Source organism: Manis javanica, chromosome 14 (genome assembly GCF_040802235.1).
Source record: "Manis javanica isolate MJ-LG chromosome 14, MJ_LKY, whole genome shotgun sequence".
NCBI classification, from domain to species: domain Eukaryota; kingdom Metazoa; phylum Chordata; class Mammalia; order Pholidota; family Manidae; genus Manis; species Manis javanica.
The window spans coordinates 49,447,500-49,464,730 of record NC_133169.1 but is presented as its reverse complement, the minus strand read 5'-3'; the positions used below and the strand labels follow the sequence as shown (position 1 = coordinate 49,464,730).

At 43.8% G+C, this 17,231-nt stretch overlaps 1 protein-coding gene and 1 long non-coding RNA gene across 6 annotated transcripts in view; one reads left to right on the top strand and one right to left on the bottom strand.

Moving 5' to 3' along the window:
• Positions 1 to 6,096: 6,096 nt before the first annotated feature.
• LOC118969045 (uncharacterized) lies at positions 6,097 to 9,684 on the bottom strand. Its single transcript, XR_012125291.1, has 2 exons — positions 8,632 to 9,684; positions 6,097 to 8,150 (listed from the first exon to the last, which is right to left on the bottom strand). It is a non-coding gene; the product is annotated as an uncharacterized lncRNA (long non-coding RNA).
• A 161-nt stretch (positions 9,685 to 9,845) lies between these two features.
• The window catches only part of CNOT6 (CCR4-NOT transcription complex subunit 6), a 70,976-nt gene continuing 63,590 nt past the window's right edge, over positions 9,846 to 17,231 (top strand). For 2 of the 5 annotated variants that reach the window (XR_005056935.2, XM_073222066.1), the window contains exon 1: positions 9,847 to 10,184. The gene's annotated coding sequence lies outside the window, so the exon portion shown is untranslated. Of the gene's footprint in view, positions 10,185 to 17,231 lie in introns of all 5 variants that reach the window. The other 3 variants (XM_037002038.2, XM_037002036.2, XR_005056934.2) reach the window with 2 other exon arrangements.

Sequence of the window (17,231 nt, the reverse complement as noted above, 5' to 3'; positions counted from 1 at the left end):
TCTACCAGCTGCAACAGGGCAGTGAGGTCCCTGGCCTCCCAACTCTCACCTCAGAACCTGGCACTGCAGATAGTGCTATTATCCCCCAGCAGGAGCAGGGGAGTCTTGGGGTGTCCTGGTCCCTGATTTCAACCAGACACTGGTGGGCCCTGAAATGGGAGTAACAGCAGAGTGGTTACATCTCCTCGCCCTCTGCCCACTGCTATAAGGAGACCCAGGCCCAGTGGCCTCTGCTCGTGCCCCTCCCCTGCTAAAGCCACACAGAAACAGTAGGCCAGCCAGGGAAGTGCCTCCTGCCCCCCAGAAGAGCAGCCGGCACTGAGCTCCTTGCAACAGCAGAAGAGCAAAGCTGACTACTGTGGCACAGCAAGGGCTCAGAAAACTGTCACTGAGACCAAAGCGAATCTACACAGTACACTGGGTGACTGCCTGCTGACGTAGAAGACCTGAAAACATCTAAGGACCAAGAGTCCTCACACGTAATAACCCAAATGTGAAGGGTATGATAGAAAATCACTTGTATACCAAGAGCCAGGATAACCACCATTCAAATTAGGGAAGATGAGATGAATCAGATGTTGGGATTATCTGACAAGGATTTTAAAGCACATAAGAATGCTTCAATAATAAATTACAAATTCTCTTGAAACAAATGAAAAAAGAGAAAAATCTCAGCAAAGAAAATAATTATAAAAAACAAGAATCAAATGAAAATGATAGAACTGAAAAATATAATAATCAAACTCACTGGATAGGCTCAACCGTAGAATGGAAAGGACAGAGGATAGAATCAGTGACCTTTAAGACAGATTGACAGAATCTAATCAATCTCAACAGAGAAAAAATAGATTGAAAAAATAATGAACAGTTTTGGGGACCTGTGGGTCTATAATAAACTATTTATGTCATCAGAGTTCCAGAAAGTGAAGAGAAAGAGTGAGATTGAAACCATAGACATGGAAATAATGGCTGAAAATGACCCAAACTTGGTGAAAGACATAAATCTACAGATTCCAGAACGGGAGAGAATCCCAAACATGAGTAACCCAAAGAAATCCACACTGAGACACATCAGAACTAAACTTCCAAAAACTAAAAACAAAGAAAAAAATCTTAAAGATAGCTAAAGAGAAATGATGCACTATCTACAGGAAAACAGCCATTCTAGTGCCAGTGTGTTTCACATCTGAAACCATGGAGGGCTGGCACATTTTTCAAATGCTGAAAGAAAAACTCAACTTTCAAGCCTAAATCTGGTGACACTGTTCTTAAGAAGTGAAGGGGAAATAAAGACATTCTCAGATGAAGGATAACCAAGAGGATTTGTTGCCAGCAGACCTACCCTTAAAAAATGGCAAAAGGAAGCTTTCCAGAAAGAAAGATTGTGGTAGGAGACTAGGTGCACAGAACAGAAAGGACAATGGAATGGGGAAACACAATAGATTATCCTTCACCTCATAAGTTTCCTTAGTCATATTTTATGGTTGAAGCAAAAGTTATAGCACAATCTGCTGTGGTGTTCAATGTTTGTGGAGCAAATAGTCCACAAATTTATATTTTAAAAGTAGGGAGATGAAAGGAACCTAAATGAGGTAAGTTTTCTTCACTTTACTCAAAATGGTAAAACATTGACCCCAGTAGACTGTGATTAACTTACTTATATATATGATAATTCTAGAATAAAACATTAGGAAAACTATATAGTGATACACTCAAAAAGCTTACCAATAAATCAAGGTGAAACCCTGCAAAAAGTTCCAATAACTGACAGAAAGGCAAGAAAAAAGCAAAAGAGGAATGAGAGAGAGAGGGAACAATCAGGAACAAATAATATAGGGGGAGACTTAGCCCTAATATACCAATTACTGCTCAATTCCTATCAAAGTTTCAACAAACTTTATTTTATAGATATAGAAAAGATGACTCAAAAATTTAAATGGAAAGGCCTGCAATGGCAAAAACAATTTTTAAAAAGAAAAGTAAAATGAGAGTTATCACCCTTACAGGTATTCAGGCTTTACTATTAGCTACAGCAATCACAACAGTGCAAAATCAGCAGAGGGATACTCACAAAGACAAGTGGAGAATTAATTAATGCTCAATTAATTTGTGAAAAAGGAGGAAAAGTGATTAACAGGAGAGGAACTTTTTAGTAAATGGTGTTGGAGCCAAATAAAACAAAAAGAAACCTTTTAACTAAGCCTCCCATCTTACACAAAATGGGTCATGGACTTAAATTTAAAATGTATAGCTATAAAACCTCTAGAGAAAAAGTTGGAGAAAATGTTCTGGACCTAGGACTAGCAAAGAGTTCTGACATTTGACACCTAAAGCATAATCTTAAAAAGAAAACTCACTTAACTGGATCTCAACAAATTTTTAAACTTTTGCTTAGCAGTAGACCCTGTTAAGAATGTAAAAACACAAATTACAGACTAAGAGAAAATATTTGCAAGTCACATATCTGACAAAGGACTTGTACTTAAAAAATATATAAAGAGCCCTCAAAACCCAGCATTAAAAAGACAAACCCAATTAGAATCCATTTCCTCAGGCAAGGCAAACAAAAGCAAAACTAAGCAAGTGGGACTACATCAAACTCAGAAGCTTCTGCATATCAAAGGACACCATCAACAAAATGAAAAGGCAACATACTTGAGAATATATTCATAAATGATATATCTGATAATGGGTTAACACCCAAAATATATAAATAATTCATGTTACTCAATATCAAAAAAAACCCCTACAAATAATCTGATTAAAAATGGGCAGAGGACCTGAATAGACATTTTTCCAAGGCGACATACAGATGACCAACAGGTACATGAAAAGATGCTCCACATCACTAATCATTGGGGAAATGCAAATCAAAACCACAATGAGATAATCACCTCACACCAGTTAAAATGACCACTATCCAAAAGACAAGAAATGTCAAGTGTTGGTGAGGATGCGGAGAAAAGGGAATCCTTGTATACTGTTGGTGGGATTGCAAATTGTTGTAGCCGCTGTGGAAAGCAGTATGGAGGTTTCTCAAAAAACCTAAAAATAGAAATACCATATATGACCCAGCAATTCATCTCCTGGGAATTTACCTGAAGAAAACAAAATCACTAATTCAAAAAGATATATGCATCCCTATTTATCGTAGCATTATTTACAAAGGCCAAGATAGGAAAGCAACCTAAATGTCCATTAAATGAATGGATAAAGAAGATGTGGTACATATACACAAGACAATACTACTCAACCATAAAAAAGAATGAAATCTTGCCATTTGTGACAACATGGATGGACCTACAGGGTATTATGCTGAATGAAATAATCAGACAGAGGAAGACAAATACCGTATGGTTTCACTTATATGTGGAATCTAAAATACAAAACAAATGAACAAACAAAACTGAAAAAGACTCATAGACACAGAGGAACAGACTGGTGGTTACCATGGGGGAGGGGAATACGAATGACAGATGGGTGAAATTGGTGAAGGGCAAAAATTAGTGAGAATGTTTGATATCTTTATCTGGGTGGTGATTTACCTGAGTGTGTACACATGTCAAAATGCATCAAGCTGTACACTAAAATTTGTGTATTTTATTGTATGTACCTCAATAAAAAAGAATTCTAAATGCAATAAATAAATAAATGCACAAAAATAAAATAAAATGTTTTCTTGATCCAATTTTTAGGACCTGGCTAAAGGCTGGTCAGTTCTTGAGCAGACAATTAAGCCTAACCCTCTCCCCAGCCAGCTCTTTTATTGGGCTGTCACAGTCCCACCCACTATACACCTGCTTTAATCATCCCAAGGCAGGGCACTAGTACCTATGCCCCAGAGCCCACTGAAATTATTCAAATTAGCCACTGTAAACATGTTTACCCTGCCTCACACACTCCTCCCTGCAGAAACCACAATAAAGTCGCTTGCCCTCAGTTTCCCCTCCCTCTGCCTCCTGACCCACCCTGGTGCTTCTCCAGATGGTCCCACATGGAGTACTGTGTTCTCACATTGAATTTTGAGTAACAAAACTGTAAAACTCTTGCTGTTTTTCTCTCTTGACCTGCATCTTGTCTCACCATATCTCACCCATGTTTAAAACATGCAGCCATTCCAGAAAACAGTGTGGCCGTTCCTTTTGAAGCTAAACATGGGGTTACCATATGAACCAGCAATTAAACTCAAGGGCCTTTATCCCAGAGAAGTGAAAACACATTTTCACACAGGAACTTGTCCATGTTTCAGTAGCTTTATTCATGAGCCCCAAACTAGAAATGACCCTAAATACATAGGATTATGAAGAAAGACAGTTATATTGAAATAAAGTTACCAAAATATTTAAAATGTCATGACACACTATTTACACAGTTCAAAAGCATATCACATAACAAGATCTACTACTGGTCAGGTCTGACATCTACCATATTTTCAAAGTAGTAAATGAGTGAAAATGGTACTTCAAGATACCCCCAACATTTTCTTACAGGATGATGTTTTAGAACTATATTGTGAATGTACTAAATACCACTGAATTGTACACTTCAAAATGGTTAATTTTAAGTTACATGATTTGCACATCAGTAAAGAAGAAAGAATTAATTGGGGGAGAAAAGATCTCCCCAACAGCTGTGACAGGATATGGAACTGTTGGGATGGGTTTCCCTAGGCACTACACATGCCACTGGTTCAAAGTGGCAGGAAATGGGAACATATTCCCATCTCTGGGTTCACCTCACCCCACCTTGAATTCAATCCACAGATCTCTTGGGGGTACCTGGACCACAGAATAAAAACCCCTGCCCTTGGGGGTGACAGAACCAAGAGAAAGAGCCCAAGTACCTGAATCTTTACGTGGAAGAAAGCCACCTGCTAAATGAGTTGTTATACACGCAAGAAATTTTCTGTTTATTACAGTAGCTTGTGTTACCTTGAGGCAGTACGTTCCCATTTCTTATTAAATTACTTCCAGTCAGGTTTCTATTCTAGAAACTGAATGGATCCTAATAAATTCAGAGAGTGACCCAGGAATCAAGTTATACAGAAAGAGGCCTGGGTCTTCTGTCACCGCAACCCCTCCCCATAAAGCCCCAGAGCCCCAACCATCTCTGGAAGGACCTGCATCCTCTGCATCTCTCCAGGTTTTCACCTTGAGCTCCACTGAGGATCCCCACGGAGACCATATGGGGGTTCTGGGCTGGCCCCCTGTCCACAGGGCAGACGAGGGTCTCAGGGGTCATCAGTCTGGGTACAGAGCCCATGTGTGTGTCCTCGAGATGAGCACCATTCCCCAGCTTGCCCACTGTGATTTCCCAGGGGCTTGGAAGGTCGGCTGATGTCAGTTTTGGGAGACCTAGGCCTCATTTACCTGTCTTGAACAAGAGTCAACTTCCCTTAAACTGTTTTTAGGCCAATCTCCCCAAGAAACATCTTTCAGACTTCCCTTCTAGTTCAGTCTCCTGCCATCACTCCAACCCCCAGTATTGTGTAGCAAGGAACAAAGAGACAAATTACTGTTCTTTGCTCAGGGTGGTATCAGGGATTAATCTGCCCTCTGGCCTCGAATACCCCTAGAGGCCCCCTACATGTGGACTTTCAGTCACAGGAATCAGTAAGTACACCCACCTATTAAACATGTTTGAGGAGGTTTGGGTTAGTTTTGTTTTGTTATTTAAGGCCAAAGCATTGTAATCAATTTATGCCTTTGGGAAGTGTGGCTGGGGTAGGGGCAGGGCTACACCATCCATTTTTTTTCCCTCTGGGACCCCGCCAACTCTTTCGATCTGTGCTTTGAGTAAGGTTGAAGACAATCCAGCTCCAGGGGAGGGCATGTGACTTCTCCCTGGCCAGGGTAGGACATTGTCCTGCACATGGGGTTTGGTTCACAGATGGAAATGAGAATCAGGCCCGTGACATTTGTTCAGCTGTTGAAGGAAGCTCTCGCTTTCTGGCTGGGCTTGAACCTTGTAGGGGCTGGCATTCATTCTGCTTCAATGTGGCCCTGACTGTAAAGTCAACATGGAGGTGAGCAGAGCTGACAGTGGCATTAGCCCCCAGACCAAGCTACACCTGAAGCTGGTGGACTCTTCCTGGCCTTTTAAAGCTATTTGAGCCAACGAATTCCTTTTTTCTCTTAAAGCCATTTCAGTTGTTTTTTTTTTTAAAGCTATTTGAGCCAACGAATTTCTTTTTTCTCTTAAAGCCATTTCAGTTGGGTTTTCAGTCAATTGCAGGCTGATAGAGTGAACAAAGGACACTGCTGGGAGCTATGACTGGGACATGAAGCTTCAGCTACTATATGGGGCCCTATCTGAAGAAAATGGTGGCAAGGGGGCCTTGAGCCCAGACACTGGGAGAAAGATGGCCAGGGTGTATACACTTCCTTGGCACTGGGTAGGAGTCACAGATCTTGGTCCCTGGCCAGCGAGTCTCTACCCTAAGAGGAGGCATTGGACCAGCAGAACTGAGTGGCTCCTCAGAGTCCATAGTTCAGGCTTACCAAGCAAATTCTAATAACCTATCTTTCCACGGGCTTTCCTACTGGGACAGGATGTGTGGCTCTGCCACCACAAACATTCTGGTCCCAGAGAGGTTCATCAGTCTGATCAACCCTGCCCATCTCTGGGCACCCTGGTAACTCCAGCTGCTGGACTCATAGAGTTATGCACCACAACCTACACAGAACCTGAGTCTGAATTCCAATGCTCCAGTCACATCCAGTAAATAGATACAACAACATCGGTGATCATGACCTTCACTTGGTTATCTTGGTTATCTTGATTATTTATCCACCCATCTATCATCTAATACATCCAGTTAGAACTATTTTGATTCCAAGCAACAGAAGCCCAACTCCAACTTTAGCAAACCATGAATTTGTTGGTTCATGTACCTGAGATAGGTTACAGGCTAAAAAGAAAAATGACCAAGAGCTACCAACTCCAAGCCGCCAAGATGGTCTTTCACCATCACTCTGTCCCCAGTTATATGGTGGGGAAGATGCACTGCCTGCCAGCAGTTCATACTGTCCTGGCTTAGCATCCAAAGGGAGCCATAACTCTCTTCCTACGCCCACATACCAATCTAAGATCAGCCACATGCCTGCCTTGGAGCCTGAAGGGCAAGGCTCTTGTAACAGAGGAAAGAAATGGAGAAGCCTGGGGTCGGGAAAGTTTCAAAAGCAACCCCAGTTGGCAGTGTGGAGGCAACAACATGAATCAGATTCATAGGAGCAGCCCACCCTGGCAGGGGAGATGATGACTGCACCATCTGCTAAGTGCTCTGATGGGTAAAGGGGCTGGGAGCCAGAGGACACAGTGACCAGCTCTGCCAGGGAAGCCTTCCCAGAGGAGGGGTGAGCTAGAATCTGCTCCCCTGCTTCTGGCCTCCTCCCAGTCTCCATGAGGAATCATGACTTCCCCACTCTCAAACCCTCTGGCTCATGTGGGGCTGACCTCATACTTTGCTGCAGGGATAGAGTCAGGGCTCAAGCCAGGCCAATGAGAGCCTGCCCTGGGTTTTCTGTTGGAATGAATGGGCACGGGGTACTCTTTCTATCCAAGTCAAGAAGGTGGTAGAATCTAAGCCTGCAGAAGCTAGTGGCTGTCTTTCCTGTATGGTCAGAAATTTTGCATGACGAAGCCAGTGGGGGGGGGGGGCAGTGCAGCTGAGGGTGGAGGAGATCCATTCTTGATGACATGATGCGTGCGTGACCTTTTCAGTTATGTGACACCCTGCACACATAAATTATCTTTTTCAGCATAAAGCCTGTTTGAGTTGGTGTTTTATAACCTAAAAACCTATTCCTGCATAAGCCTGTTGGGAGTTGGGAGGTCTTTCCTAACATGAGAGGTACTTTGATGTGGATCTGGAAAGGTGAGAGGCACTCAGGTATTCAGAAAGAACAGGATGTGCATAGGCAGGGCCACCGTTGGTGACAAATGGCTCCAAATAAATCTGCTCTCCCTGTATGTGCATGCTGCTTCTGTGTTGCTTATGTGTCCTGTGTCTTCTTCTCTTGAATCTGGACTTGGCTGGTGACTGCTGTGGCCAACAGAATACAGAGGAAGTGACATTCTTCATAAGGTCTGGCAGCTTCTACTTCTTCCCTTTTGGAGCCCTTGCTTTGTAAGATGTCCAGCATAATCTGCTAGAGGGAGAAGCCATACAGAAAAGGGGGTCAGAGAGGCCTCAGTGGGGGGCCCTGAGGTGCCAGATATCCAGTCCCTAGTCATTACCTTGGGTACACGCATGAGAGAACCCCAGTGAGACCCACAGAACTGGCTGGCTAGGCACCAGATTGGTGAGATAGAGTAAAATCGTTGCTGTTTTATGCACTAAGCTTTTCGTTACCTATTTCCCTTCCTCCATACACATTGTGCTACTCATAAAAAGTAAATCCTTCTAGGCAAATTACCAGAAGGCACCCCTCTGCCCAGGTTGGAGCACAGGTTGCCAGGACGCACATTCACAGGGGTGGCAGAGACCCAGCTGGATGTCGGCAGCCTCTGGCCCGAGTCTGGTAACATTTTGTATGCCCCAAAGCCAGTGCTTAGTAGTCTGGGGTAGGAAGGCGTGAAGGGAGGCCCACAGCAGCAGGTCAGTCTGCACCGGTTTTATCCACCACTTACCCTTGCTGGCCTTTTGTCTTGCCCTGCACTTGTCCAGTGTCCCCTGGCTCTACAGGACTGTGTTGACACTGCTGATCTCTTGACACGTGTTAGGTAATGGCCTCCCAAGGCCATGCTGGGAAGAGCTCAAACAGCCTTTGCCCCTTGACCTTTTCCTTGCTCTTCCAGCTCTCCTTTGCTCCAGCGACAGCTACCCATCTCCTATCTCTTCTAGCTCAGACTTCAGTGAGGGGTGTCTCACTTCTTTGTTATTGTTAGTTCCTGGGACTGGTGCCACACTCACTTCTTCACGGTTGATCTTCCAGGAAAGAGCCAGGAGCCCACCTTAGTTTGCCATGTAGGCGGACAGGTAGCTGTCCCTACTCCCTCACACCATGCCCCGCCACATGCTTCGCTAATGGATTATTATTAGCAGTCTGTTGGGTGTCTCTCTTGCCCCTGGTCTCTGAGCTCACTTGGGGCAGGGTGCGCCTGATTAATCTCTAGGCCTTGGCCCCAGCACAGGGCCTCCACCATCAATTAATGTGTCCTGATGCAAGCATCGTCAGTCAGCTCTGTCTTTCTCTGCTCACCTTCAATCACCCTTTGAATAGAATGTCTGGTTCTTCGAAGGCAGCCAAGGGCCCATTTATTCCAGCAAACTTGTCCCTTAATTTACTGGATTTAATGACGATTAATGGACCGACTCGAGTCATGAGTTAACTTTTTCTGCACATTTGAGGCAGGAAGAATTATGCGACTGTTCACGATGGACTGTCTCATCTTTAGGCAGATCAAGATACCGGCTAAGGTCACAAGTCTGAAAGCTTATCCCTATTTCCACGTGATTGACAGGCCCAACGAAAGAGAGAAAGATCGGGAAAACTGAGGGAAGACGGGAGATAAGAGCGGACAGTCCGAGACAGAAAAAGAGCTGGGTGAAAGACGGGGCGGCGTTAAGAGCAGAAAGACACGACGCGGCAAAAGAGCAGCGAGCAAAGCGGGAGGAGAGGCGGGAGCGCCGGCCGCGGAGCGCGCCGGGGCGGCTCACCGCCCCCAGCGCGGGGGTGAAGGGGCGGGGCCTGGGCAGCGGCGTGCGTGGAGCGACCCCCCCCCGGGGCCAAATGGTCGCGCCCGGCGGCGGCGGCCAATGGGCGGCCCGGATGTTGGAGCGGCGGCGGCGGTCGGGGCGCTCGCTGGCTGGGGGAGGCGGCTGCCGCCATGATGCTTGTTTGCTTTCAATGAAAACGAGGGGGGCGCGGAGGAGGAGGCGTCGGCGTCGGTGTCGGCGGCGTCGGCGGCGCGGAGGCGAAGGCGGCGGTGGGCGCAGCGAGGAGGGCGAGGCCGGCGGCCGAGAGGGCGGGAAGGCGTAGTGGCGGCCCTTCCGGGAGGCTGAGGCTGGCGGCCGACGCGGTGGCGCTCGAAGGGGGAACAAAGAGCGGCGGCTGAGGCGGCGGAGGAGCGGCGGCGACGGCGCTGCAGCAGCGGGCGGGACTGGTATGGTGTGTCCACAGGTCAGACCCCGCTGCACTCACAGGGAGGAGGCGGCGGCGGCAGGCAGCGTACCCCGAGAGGTAAGCGAGACGGACCCAGCCCCGGACGGCGCCGCTCCCCGCACCGCCACGCACGGGCCACGCTCGGTCGTGCCCTCGGGACCGGAGCGCGCGGGCGAGGGCAGAATGCCCGCAACCTGGCGGAGCTGGCGGGTGTTGGGGGCCCCGGACGCGCCGCGGTAGCGGTCCCGCCCCTTCCAGGGCCGCGCCTCCGCGCCCAGTCGGCGCGGGCGGGGGGCGTTGATTGACGGCGGGGGCGCGCGAGGGTCGGGGGCGCTCTGGCTCTGCCCCCCGAGGTGAGTCGGGGTCCGGGACTCGTGGCCAGGACGGGTGGCAACTTTGGAGGAGTGGTTTTGTGGGGTTGCTGCTGTGGAACTTCGCAGTCACTGCAGAGCGGGAAACCAGCTGCTCACCCCGTACTCCAAATGCATTTGCAGTTCAGTTTAAAGAGTTTTGGGGGGGCGATTGGGGGTTGGAATGACATGGTAAAAGACGCACTTAGCCCTAGATGAAGAGATTCATGGTTTTGCTAAGGACTCGAAGACAGTCCTTATTACGCGAAGCAGTTTTCGTCTGTAACTTCATCTCTCCTCTTTATTTCTAAACATCAGTCACTGTGCTCTTTGAAACTGTTTTCTCTGATTTTTTTTCGTCCACCTTCCCCAAACAGCCTGCTAATAACTGTAACCTTTTCTTTATAACTGCTACTGCTAATGACAACATTGTGAATGGATGTCTTGCTTGCCTTCTCTTGGACTTGTTACTGTGTTCAGCTGCCGTTGTTTAAATAATTTGCTTGTGTTCTTGTCCGTTTTCCAGGTGGAATGTCCCATTAGTGCTCGTGTGGAATCTTCTTGACTCTTATGTGTCTGGGGATTAAATTTTGGAGAGGCAAAGAGCAAATATGAGCAAGTGAAAAGTAAAATGGCGTGTAATAGCACTTTGTATTGTTCACAGTACAGGAGGCTGTAGGAACTGAGAGGGCTATTGATCAAGATTTTGAAAACTCTGTAATTGCTATCACAGCAGTTATCACAGTCTTTAGAATGTGATCATTTTTAGGATAAAAAGTGCTTAATATTTTTAGACCTATGGTCTAGTCCAGTCGCCTTGCTTCAAACGAAATATTTGAAAAGCTGCTGATGAGGAAACAGACCTAGAAAACTTAAAGCAGCTCGCCCCAGGGAGGTGGGAAGGACCAGGTTTTGTGTGAATGTACGCTCACATGGGGGTGTGGTGTAATTGCTGGAGATTAGTTTTTTTTGGAGGGTAAAGGGTGTTTTAATGGATGGGAGATGTTTGAGGTGGTTTGAGTCTGGTCAGTTGTCAGTAGGTGAACAAGATGGATATGGTGAAAAATGAGGATGTCACAGAAGACAGACATTTTCTTGTGAGACTCAGAACATTGACTCTGAACATCCATCCTGTGTGGTTTGGAAGGTGTCTTGATCGGTAGTAATGTAGATGAAGTTTCTTTGAATGCCTATTTGATTTGTAGGTATTTTCAGGTTTCTTAAATCTTGGTGGCAAAGTAAAATTAAAATTATTGGAAAATTTCAGACTATTTTCCTCTGAACAGGCATGAGGTTGGTTGTAGAACTTGGTCCTGACTTCAAATAAAGTCATTGTAGAAATTTGCCTAGTGTACCTGTAGTTGGTATTTATTTTGGTTGATCCGTAGGCATCCCACTGTACCTGTATTAGCCTTCTTGTATTCTTTAAAGTGTAAACCTTCGTCATAACATAGTGCAACAGAGGGATAATACACAGTCTCTTTCTGGAATACTGGAATAAATGGTCAAGGCTGCTCACAGCTATAGCCATTAGGCCAAGGGGACTGAGGGGACCAGTATCTTCAGGACACTTGTAACTTTCCCCTATGCAAGGTACACTGGTTGAGACGCTCTGCTTTTAAAGTGTTTATTACTTCAGAAAAGTCCAGGCACATTCAGCCAAGACCATGTATCTTAATGGAGAAAGGACTTAGGTTTGTGGGGATGCAGTGCTGTTTACATTTTTCTTTTAATTGGAACTTAATGTTATTTAGAAAAAAGTTCCAATTTTAACTTTCACATGCTTAGCTTCCACAAAATCCTCTACTGATGTACTTTTTTGTTTAACCTTACCTACCTACTTTATTTTAGGAAGGTAGCCATTACAGTGTGATTAATAAAGCATTCTGTGTGTGAAATTAAGAAATGCTGAGTAATTAAACTAAACTTTGCATCAGACTACAATGGAATGCACCCTATTTTGGTATTTGAATAAATAATCAGAGAGGAGATTATTTGCATCCAAGGTGGGGACTCAATGAGGCTGCATTAACCTTGCCCAACCCTGGGCTTTACCTCTCCTTCATCCATTTGTATTTTCTTGATAACCCAAGTTAGGTGTCAAGGAATAGTATATCAGGCCCTGAGAATTCAAAAATGAATACTACTCTGTTTCTACCTTCTTGTAGTCTCAGGCTTAGTAGGTAGGTGTACAAAAGGTTGTGGGAGAACAGAAGAGAGAATGATTCAGTCAGTGGAAAGTGTGGGAGCAGTTTACAGAAGTAACAGAATAGGTGTTTATCCAACTGGGGCAAAGGCGTCATTTCAAACAAGGTACAGTGGGCGTGTTGAGGTGCCAACTACTAGGGTAAGGCCACTGGTGAGGTGTTACTGGAACAGGGAGAGTGACTAGAGATGAGCCTGCAAAGGTGTGTCTGGCCTAGATTTTGAAGGACTGTGTTTACTCAGCTAAAAGTGAGATTTGTATCTTCATCCTATAGCAAAAGAGGGAGCCAAAATATTTTCAGCAGGAGAGCAAGGTGATTTAGAGATATCACTTTGGCATTGGTGTGGAGGGACTGAGTGGAGGCCCCACATGTAAAAAAAAGTCACATTTGAGATTGTGTGGGGCTAGTGACTCCAAATCTATTTTTAACTTGAATATAGTGTCTCTTGTGTCTTTGGCCCCTTGATAGTATGGACTTGAGGGCTCTGCCCAGCTGTCCTATAATACAGGGTAATTTAAAATCAAAATGTCAGGATGTTTTGGAAGAAGTTAAAAGCAATCAAAATAATAAAACCCATAGAACGGTACACTTGAAAGTTCAGGCATTGAGAACCCATCTTCTGAATTAGGCTTAGGCAGATTGTAGAGATTAAGCTGGAAAAATCAACCCTCTGCTCACCACACGTGAGAGTCACCAAGCCTAAAGGGTATGACTCTCCTAATGGTCTGTTGGAATATGGGCTGTGAACATTTTATGAAATCTGGGGGGAGGGCAGAGTTTTTGCTCCAGTAAATTATTACAGTTAGAATATTGAAACTTCTGTACAGCCTAAGAGCTCCTCATACAGCTGTTAATTTACATAATCAGTTATGCTATAAACATCACATGTATTCCTAAAAGCCACTATGGTATGCAGAATTGTGCATAAAAACTGCCGGCCTTACAGGGAAAAATGGGATTGGAGCACAACAAAAGCTTTGTCAGTGACTTAACTTTATGAGAAGGAACCTAATGAAAATGTAGTACAGTTTTAAACATGTGAAGTGGTTAAGGAATACTTAAGTCCTAGGGTAAATGTAGTACTTTGCCTTGAAAAAGACCTGTTTGGCTTGCGGAAATGGAAGTGGGCATAATGTGGAATTGCTGCTTGTGACTTATTATGAAGTGGTGACAGGCAGGTTACCTGAAATCAAATGGAATGTTACAACCACCCCAGACGACACGTGGTGAACTGATGCAGCTGGTAGGTGTTTGAGGTGTGTATTTTGTGTGTGTCTACAAAGCTCAGTTCAGCTGGGTGCAGTTTTAGTGTCTTTTGCAGACAAAATTGTACATAAGCAAATGGGAATTTTGCTTTATGACGCTGAAACAAATTCACATTTTCAGAACATGGGATTTAACAGAACTACTTATACTTGAATACTAGTACTAAAACTCAGTTCCAAAAATAGTCAGATGCCCATATGTCAGGTGCCATGTATAGACTTTGCTACCCTTGTGGGGCTTACAGTCTTTTGTCCTCAGTGGCTGTATAGTGGTGTAGAAAGACAAGTGAGCCAATGAAGCACTCACCAGGTTATATAGTAATGAGGAACATACAAAGTAGTTAGCACATGCTAAGAAAGGAGCGACTACTTTTGCTTGGGAAACTTGAGGGAATCTTCTCAGAGGTCTTAAAGCTGTTTTGAAGGGTGAATAGGGGTTTGTTGGGCTGTACTGTGAAATACAGGATGCAAGGATGTGAGGGACAAGAGAATTGGCCACAAAAACAAACACTTTGTGAGTAGTCTTAGGCTTTTGCTTAAAGTGTGGGATTTCCATTATATATAATGAGGATCCACTGAGAGTTGTTAGGTGGATAGGGTGGGGAAATTGTGTGTTTGACATACCTTTCAGGAGACAAACAGTAAAAATGTGGAGGTGGGATTAAAGGGGTCAGACTGGGGCCAGAGGCTCACTTACATCCTCTGTGAGAAGTCCAGGATATCAGCATAAGAGCTAGAAAAGCATAGAATAAACTTGATTGAAAGATTCCAAAACTGGGAGCAGATAAGCACTGCGTTATAAAATTAGGAAAGAGTTCAGGCCAGAACAGAAGTTCTTCAGCTTAGGGAACTGTTGATATGATTTGATTTGGAACATAGAGGATCCTAGAAGAGCAGATTTGGGCAAGAAAAGTGGAATAGTTTTGGTTCTCAGTTTGACACATGTGTTGGATATTTCAGGTGGATATGTCTAAAATAGGTATATGGACTAGAGAGTGGTTGGGGATTTTATAATTTGGTCATTATATAATTGGTGTTGGAAGTTAGGAGATCAGTCTGGAAGAATGTATGAACAAATGCTTTTCACCTTTTTTGAGGGGAGGTAGGGTCCCCATTTGAGAATCATGTGAGAATTATGGCCCCTGCAGAAGAGAATGAAAGTATATCATACACACACATGTGTGAAACTTACTCGTGGACCACAGGTCAGTAGAAAACAGAGAGAGGAGAGGACCAGAGGAGCCGTTAGGAATAGCCAGTGTTGCATTTTGGACAGGACTGCAGTGAAGTGGTTAAAGAGGTAGGAGAACAGGAGGGCGCAAAGTTAGAGGTGCTGGGAGAGGTAAGAGTGCCCAGCAAGACGAAGTTTTCATTGGTGACAAGTGGTGCCCAGTTTAGGGTAGGATGCTCTCAGAGCGGACTGATAGAATTTGGCCATGAGCGAATATAAATAGAATTATTTTTCCTGGAATCAGGAAAGTAAACATTGGATTGTAGGTTGGGCTGGGAACAAATGGGAGATTAAGATGAAAAAGTTATATAGACTGCTGTTTGGGAAAATTTAAAGTGGAGGAGAAGGAAAAAGGGTAATAGTTGAAAGAGGAGGAGACAGGGTTGAGAGAAAACAGGCACCCATGTTAGTTGCCAGCCTTCTGTTTCCTTTAAGTCCAAAACTTGGGAAATAAATTTCATATATATAGATACATATGTATACCTATCTATCTATACCTGTATATATATATATATATATATTAGATGTATATTTAAAACTTTTCCTTTATACATTGGTTGAAATGATTGATTTGTTCACATAAAATTGTTCTCTTTGGAATCTTTTGTAATTTCAAAAATGGGAAAGGAAATTTTTCCTCATTGGAAGTGGACATTACATGATGTAAAATCATAAATACTAGAACTTTCAGTCCTCAGTTACTAGAAGACTGAAATTTGTTTTCGTATTCCCTGTGCTAGGTTTGTACTTAACAAAGTTCATTTGAATATCTGTACACTTTTAAATGTAGAATAGTAGCAAAGAGGAAAATTAGGCAGAGTTATTTTCTTTCAAAGTTATTTGCTACAAACATAGACCTCACAAAGGGAACTTGTGGCGATCTAACAAAGCAGAAATTAGGCAGTGATCTTTGTATCCAAAGAGTATCACTGGTAATTCTCTAGATACATGGGGTGGTTGTATACAGATTTTTTTACCAGGCAGATTTTGAGTCGGGTAAGTGTGGGGAGACTGATGAAAAAATAAAAAAAGATATTGGTAGAGTCCCTGCTAATTAAAGTCCAAACAGAAACGATGGTTTATTGAAATTAAGTCAGAAGTATTATTTGCAGTCAGCTTTTGGGGGGGCAAAATTTTTTGTCCATAAGGTTGTTTATAGTTGTGTGTAAACATTGCAACATAATTAAACAGGACCTTAATGAAGGTGACTGCCATGGTTTAGACAAAGAGCTTCTTTCATACATTTTCATCTGAAATTGTTGAAATGAAATGCGTAGTTTATTTGGGACATCTAAAAGAATTGTCATTTGGTTTCTAATTTTAGGGAAACTAAGAAACTCAAACTTAGGGACTTGTAGTCACAAAAAGAAATACCTGTTGAGTGATGTGACAGGCACTGTGCTTTACATATGTTGTCATTTAATCCTTATACCAAAAGAGTGAGGTAGATACTTTATAAATGAGGAAACTTTTTTTGGCCTGAAAGATGAATGTAAACACACCCTTGCAGAGCTGGGACTTGATATCAGTCGATTTGACTTTACTTTGTGTTCTTAATGACACTGCTTGCTCCACTTCCCTCTTATCACCCTCTTGGTGCTGTGCCTTTCAGTGGGCCTTTGGCATGGATTTGAGAGTATAGGGAGACCCAAGTGCTGCCCTAAATTTGAAACCACTTACATTAGTGGCGATCATGTTGACATTATATCTAACTGGCAGAATCTTTATTAATATTTGTGATTCTCTTTTTGAAGATCAAAAAGCCTTATGAGAGCCCATGTAAATATACTATTCATGGTGAGGAAAAACCCAGTTTTAAAGCATTTCACTGTTTTAGGAAGAGACAGTCACATGCAGTCAAAAATCAGTGCAGAGTGGGACTCCCAATTGAACACAGTTGCCTTGGTCTTTCTGGGTCTTCTGAAACATCACTCAGGGGCTTCAGAACAGTATTCTAGTGTTGGTAAAGGCTCCTTGATGATTTGTTAAGTCAGCATTTCACGAATAATCTTTATTCTTGTTTTGGGAAAAAATGACTAGTGGGTCAAAACTGCTAGTACATTAGAGCCTCC